Source organism: Symphodus melops (genome assembly GCF_947650265.1).
Source record: "Symphodus melops genome assembly, chromosome: 11".
In the NCBI taxonomy this organism is placed as follows: Eukaryota; Metazoa; Chordata; class Actinopteri; order Labriformes; family Labridae; genus Symphodus; species Symphodus melops.
In genome coordinates, this window is record NC_136701.1 from 1505153 (window position 1) to 1512189 (window position 7037).

Genomic DNA, 7037 nt, shown 5'->3' on the forward strand with positions numbered 1-7037 from the left:
CTTTAAATGACTCACAAACAGGAGTTGGTGCTGGTTTGAACTGTCGACACTCTTTAATGTCGTCTTAGCATAAAAACCAGTGATGTGTAAACACACAGGAAAAATAAGAGTTCTGTGAAAATAAAAATAAAACCAAAAGAAAATGTCCTTTGGAGTTGGACTCGGATTCTCCTCTATAAAGAGGTGTGTGTTCAATGTCAGTGTGTACTACTAACCCGGGTAGGTTAATAAGAGTGTATGTGTCTTATCTGGGATAAAAAGAATGAATGACTCAAGCAATGTGAAGTCCTCTGAGCAGGTCCTGCAGCTGGCCACACTGCGTCATCGACTTCCTCTCTCACAAATAGTGCAGAATTGTAAATTATCTAGTTCTTATTCTGTTTCTAACATGAGACCTCGTTAACTTCTACTTCAATCAGCATTTTTCAATGTACAACCAAAATCTGAGGAAATACCTCTAAATACATTAAAAATGAAAGGCTGTGTACCACAACAATTACCTTTTAAAATATATAAAATATAGTGTCTTTCAATGAATCAACACATATGTCATGGTATTTTAGCAATAAATTATTTATCTTTTTTAACCTTTTTACTCCTCATAACTATTTTCTTTAAGCTCTTTTAAATAAAGATTTGCATTTTAAACCAGGAAAATTAATTAAGTTACAACTACAGTTACACATAACTAGTGCATTTTAATAAACAAATGAGTTAAACCACATTTGAATTATGCTTTAAACCTTTGGCTGCTCTGAATGACACCTTAGCTTAGCAATTAGCATTCGCTAGCACCTAGCATACAGTGACTCATCAAATTAGACTAATACAGTAGATTAGCCAGTAGCAACTCACGCGAGCGTCCCGCGTTAGCATCCCGCGTTAGCATTAGCGAGCTTTTTTCAAAACATAAACAGTGACATAAAGTGCACCACAATACAGTGGTATCTTAAGAAAGCCATCTCATAAAATACCGTTGATCTTTTAGTAAACGTATCTTAACTTAAACAGCTTATATTGGTCCATTCTCTCACCAGAGAGGCTAACACAATATTATGCTAGCATGCTAAACGAGCTCAAACTCACCGGAGATTCATAGAAACAATAATAACTCAACTTGAAAGAGCGAACTTATTAACATCAGAATACTCCTTAGACTAGATTAATCAAGGTTTTATAATTATTTTACAGTAGTCATACCGGTCTGCTCGTGGCTGTGAACCTCACGTCTACGGGGGTGATTGACAGGTGACGAAGCAGCGACTTCACGACACTCTCTACTGCTGCCGCTCGGCGGCAAGCGCCCTCTACTGGGGAAATAGGATATTGCACCTATATCTCAACAACAAATATAGGTTTAGTAGCCTTATATTTCATATGGGTTACACTTGTAACTTCTACTGCGGGTCAAATAACATGAAAGGGCTTCTGATGACTGGTTCAACTTTATTTCTATATATTTTCTTTTTTTACAGGTATGAATATTGTGTGTAGCATTACAAGGTCGCAGATTTGCATGCTATTTCTATTTCTTTTTGCTGTGCTGTCTGGTTGTTGGGGAGGGGTGTTTTGTGTTATGTTTAAAAAGTTCAATAAAATGTTAATAAAAGAAATGGAAAATGGTTTAAAATTAAATATTTCACCCATTCTGCTTCGTCCAAAGAGATGATCAAAATCAACCTTGAAAAGTTCCTGACAGGAGCTTTAACATCAACACTGAGGCAGGAATTACCTACAATAAGTGCAAAGTGTTGGGTTTGTGTGTTTAACCTTTACAAAAACATGCAACTGTGACACTCAAATAAAATTATACAGCTTACAAGTCAAAAATCATGTTACAAGAACACCTTGAACTCTGCAGGAATTTGTGTCCCTGACGTCTGATCCAACGCAAAAATGCTCAAATATCTTCAAAATCTGTCTTTTGACTTTAGTGGAACCTGTCAGTGTGTCGTAATGGTTAACAGCATGATCTCTTCGGTACTTTCAAAACATTGTCTGGTTTAAAAGCTACTATAATGAATCCACGTTGGCTTGGCTGCTATCAGAGCCCACATCAGTCAAACAGACAACTTCTTCACTGCTGCTGCCAACGTCAAGTTTACTGTCACATGCATTAGTCAAACTGTTGATATAAAGGGAGGTTTTCTGAGGACAACCTCATAAATACCTTTAACACCGCTTACTGCCGCTCCTGCCAAACAGCCAGAGGCCTCAAAATAAAACGAGATATGCCAAGAGAGCTGGCAGGAGGAACAATGCTCGCAGTGAGTTCCTCGGTGATCCGGGCCACAAGGAGGGGGCGGCGGGGTAAATTAAAAGACGAGAGTTGTGAGCTGAAAGGGCTTAAGGTAATGATTCATGGCCTTGGGTTTCAGTGAATGTTTCTTCATATATTAAATGCATCAGACCGTTTTTCTGCATTGACTGGAGGCCAGCACTCTCTTTCTGCTGATTGTGACTTTGCCTAAATAGGAAATTGAACACTGAACTTCTGGACCGCTCCGTTTACTCCTCTCCATGTTCATGACTTCATTTCTTATTGGCTGTTTCTGAAAGAAGAGGTATTCAATGGCACTCAAGAATTACCTCATCAAGCTCAATGATGAACGGTTGAAAAGGATTAACCAGAGGCACTAATGCATTTTACAGAACGTATAAAAGCTCCACTGAAAAGGTTAAAAACATCCATCATTATAGAAATATCTAAAAGGTTTTTGATTACTTTCAAATATCTTCATCTTAAAGGGAAAGTTTTACCTGCAGGGTTACCACAAGTGTGTCAGAATCAGAATTATTTTATTGTTATTGTTCCTCTTTCAGAGTACAACAAAATTAAAAAAATACCAGCTCCCGTAAAAAAAAGGGAAACGGTAGTTAAATATATGTGCTAATAACATCAGAGCAGAAAAAAAAACATCTTTAAAAAATCTATAAAAAGAAAACTTTAAAAAAGTATATTCATAATTATATGTACAACCAGCGGTGCTGCTTGTCAACAGGCAAGGAAGGCAACTGCGTGGGGGCCCCAGGCAGGTAAGGGGGCCCCTTAAGGGCTGACCAAATTAAACTAAAGCAGCGCCCAAAAAATGTGCAAATTTTGCAATGACAGTCGGAAACCTCCCTGAGGGCGCCCCATCCCACAGCATGAATTACTGCTGTAAAAACCAAAGTTTGTCAGTGAAGGTCAACAAATCAGTCAAGTAATGGTTGGAGCGGCCCCCAAAGGATTTTTGCCAAGGGCCCCAACGGACTCTGTGTACATTGTCTTCCGTCTCGCTCTTGATTCGGGAAGACGGTTTAGTTTCAGTTTTTGATACGAGAATCAGAGTTTTCTTTCACAGGACAAAATGGCGGCTGATCAGATGAAGAAGTTTCGATGAAGTGGAGCGCTGGATGAACGGGTGTCTAAAGAGCTGATGACCATGCAGGTGGTGGAGGTTGATACGGGCACACAGGAGAAATAGTTTAGCAGCAGTCAGCAGATATATTGATATTCGGTGGTTGGGGGATTAAAGAGCAGTCAGCACACGAGGAAACAACGATATCAAACACAAGAATAAAGCGTCCTGCGTTGACAGCGAGCCGTGTTGGGAGACTGATGAACGCTGTTGAAGGACGACTGAAGAAACAGAAAAGGGGAAAAAGGAACGCTCTGAAGTCGATGTAAAAATAACAAGTTTCAATGTTTCGATGTTTTTGGGATTATTTAGTAAATTAAACCCTTTCAGCTATTATTCGGAAAAGACTGTTGAAAAGTCGCATTTTCTACACACAATAACACAAACTGTGACAGCTAGCATGGCTAGCATGGCTAGCATGGCTAGCATGTCGTGGGATTGTTCCGCTAGCTGTCCAGCCTACGGGAGGCGACGCCCACCTGACTGGATAACACAACAATCGGAGACAGTTGTCCGCTCGATAATCCAGATGATATTTGGACTCTTGCTGAGGACGAAGATGCTCGAACACTTGCTCAAATGCCACAAGAAAAAAAAATTTGCAACATTTCCACCAGAGGTCCTCGTCAGGTGATCATCTTTAAACGTTCCTCGGGAGGCTTGGCTCCTTCTTCTTTGGACATTATTTTTTGCAGAGATTAAAAAAGTTCCTTTCTGGGTGTTTAATATGCTCTTTTGCTTTTTTTTTTTAATATATTAAATTAAGCGGTGGCAGGTGATGAGTTTGAGTGCAAATCAAGGATAAAATAAAACATGGAAGGAGACAGAGTTCATTTGCAGTGTTTCTACCAGCCTCCTTTATCTTCTCTCACCTTCACGCCTTATTATTGGTGTAAGCTGTATATCTCCCTGCGTCTCATCAAACAGCTCATTTGCTGAGCTATTTTTAAACTGACCTCGTTATGCAGGCGGGCAAAGTGTTCCTGCCGTCGTTCTCTTTCCTTTTCCTCGTTTAAGTATTTGTCCTAAAAGTGTCCCTCCACTTACATCAACCTCTTCACTGATGATAACCTTATTCAAATGGGAGGTAGGAACGCAAAACAAGCGTGGCGTTAGCAAACCCAAAGTTATCAGACCACAGCTGGTTAAAGTAGCTAGAAACCCGTCACGTAATCTACAGGATAACATTTTATTTGTTTGGACTGTTGATTTACTGGACTTAAAAGCAGGTTGGTCATTATCAGAAAACTAGCATGATTTTAAAAGTAGCATTCTCTCCGTGCTCCTTCTTCACCCAGCCCCTCCCCCTCTCTGTGCTCCCTCTTAAGCCACGCCCATTTCAGCTCATGCTTTGAGTGTGGGCTCGTGCATGCATGGAGGAGAGAGGCTCTGATTGGTTTATAAAACGTGTACCGAGTGCAGACATTGGTCGAAGTTTTTACGTGTTTACAAACTGCTGCAGAGTCACCGTTTAGATGTAAGAGTGGAGAACAACACGCTCCTGAACACGCCTGAATTTTCCTCTTTCCCCCTTTGGGCTAACTGCACGCTAGCTCCACACGCTTACTCAAACAGGTATGTTATTTATAAAAATCAAACATGTAGAGGAGACACGGCGTCTCACAGGCTGTAAACATGCTCACTGATGCTCTAACGTTGGTATTTTTACGAGGGGCTCTGATGGGAATGGACTCACTTTTGGAGCCGGCCTCAAGTGGACACTTGAGGCGCTGCATTGTTTCTTAAAGTTCAGAGGTCGCCTCTTGAAGTCGACACACTCCTGAAATTGAAAGAAGACAAGATAAAGTGTGTAAACACGAAACGAAAGTGACGCAGGAGCGCACGCCTCGCGTTGACGTCGCACAACACAAACCGCAGCCAGATGCTTGTGTCCTCGGCAACCGAGCCAACAGCAACAACACAGCTGATCCCACGAGAAGAGATTAATGCTCGACATCACTCATTACAGCCAGACGTTGATTAGTGCTGCCCTCACTGACGGAACAAAGAAGCATAGCTCAGCACTTTGGTGGCAGCTGCTGGGCTTCAGTAATGAGGCAGTCAGGCAGCCACCTCACCTTTTGTTTGTCCAGCCGAGAAAGTCTTGTTGGGCCCGACTGCGTCTCCATGGATTTTGCACCTTGAGAACTTCTCCTCCTCCTCCTCCTCCTCACCTCAGACCCTTCTCCCACAAACTTTCTCATCACATCCCAGTGTGAGGCGGTAGCTGCTGTGAAGCACCAGCCGCTGGAACAGAGCCCAGATGGCATTTTTCTCCCAGCACAACTTTTATCCGAACATAAAACACCGTCCAACAAGAGCAGGACTCTCAGGAAGCGCCATTAACTGCTGAGTGAACGGGCCGTGATTTACCCTCAGCTATTCTCAAACCTAACAATAAAAGAGGTGCTTGTTAATTGATATTCGGTGGTTGGGGGATTAAAGAGCCACATGAACAATGTGATGTTTAATACGTGTTCAGAAGGGTTCTGTGAAGAACGCCCTCCGCTGCTCTCTATTCAAGCAGCGGCTGCAGATTGTTTGCGGTCTGAGCTCTGAATCCGCCTCTGCAGCTGCAGAAGAATGAGCTCCCACTGTACACTTTATTCTCCGCACATTCCCAAGGAATGAATTCTTCAGCACGCACAAAATGCTGACTCCGCTAAAAAAGCTGAGTTATTTAACTTTGGAGGAGGAGGAGGAGGAGGAGGAGGTGGGGAGAGAAAAGATTGTGTAACATTTATTAACCGCAAAAGTTGGAACCCTGAAGGGATTTATCTGCCATCCGTCGGCTTCACTGGCTGTCACTGCAGCAGCACAGCAGGCTGAGGGCAGTGTGTGTGTGTGTGTGTGTGTGTGTGTGTGTGTGTGTGTGTGTGTGTGTGAGATGCTACCTGGCTGATGTTGTAGCGAGGGAAGCAAAGCAGCTCAATTATTCAAACCTGCAGACTTGTAACAACACAAACAAAGAGAAAAGACAGTGAAAGTATCGAAACTAAAACAATGAGGTGAGAAAATAAATAACATGTATAATATATAATAATATGTTATAAATATCTAATATTTATATTTAGGCAGCTTAGGGCCCAAACGTGTACATTTAGTGTATTCTACTTTTTGGATTCTTAATGTGTCGGTCACTTTTAATGCTATTTGTATGAAACTTGGCAAAGAAGTTTTTTTTTATTATTAATTTTTAAATTCCATGACTGCTTTGTTTGCAAGGTGTATAGAACAGGAGATTCACCCTGATGTGGGCCCATTGACATATTAAAATGCTTTTCCAATTATAACCTGATAAATACAGGGCAAACAGGTTTTAGATGTGATGACCATCCTAAACCACCAGGGGCAGCAGAGACTTTATCACACACATTTTTAATGTTTGTCTGATTGTCTTTACTCTCAAAATACTCAAAATCACAAAACATGTTTGTGTGTGAGTGTGTGTGTGTGTGTGTGTGTGTGAGTCTGCTCTTAGTTTAAACTGGTTACTTCACACTTGTCAGGCTCAGCTGCCAAAATCAGGGGTTCTTAAAACCTGAAAGATATTAAAAACTAATAAAAATATTTGGGCGTGTGGTTCGGTCTGAATTTGTTGAAAAGATTTGTTGCGGTGAAAGTGGAAAAAAAAAC

At 41.4% G+C, this 7037-nt stretch overlaps 1 long non-coding RNA gene across 1 annotated transcript in view; it reads right to left on the bottom strand.

Moving 5' to 3' along the window:
- Positions 1 to 1285, bottom strand: part of LOC306832055 — a 2697-nt gene extending 1412 nt beyond the window's left edge. The window contains exon 1 of the long non-coding RNA XR_013780175.1: positions 1201 to 1285. This is a non-coding gene — a long non-coding RNA (uncharacterized lncRNA). The remainder of the gene's footprint in view (positions 1 to 1200) is intronic.
- Positions 1286 to 7037: the final 5752 nt, after the last annotated feature.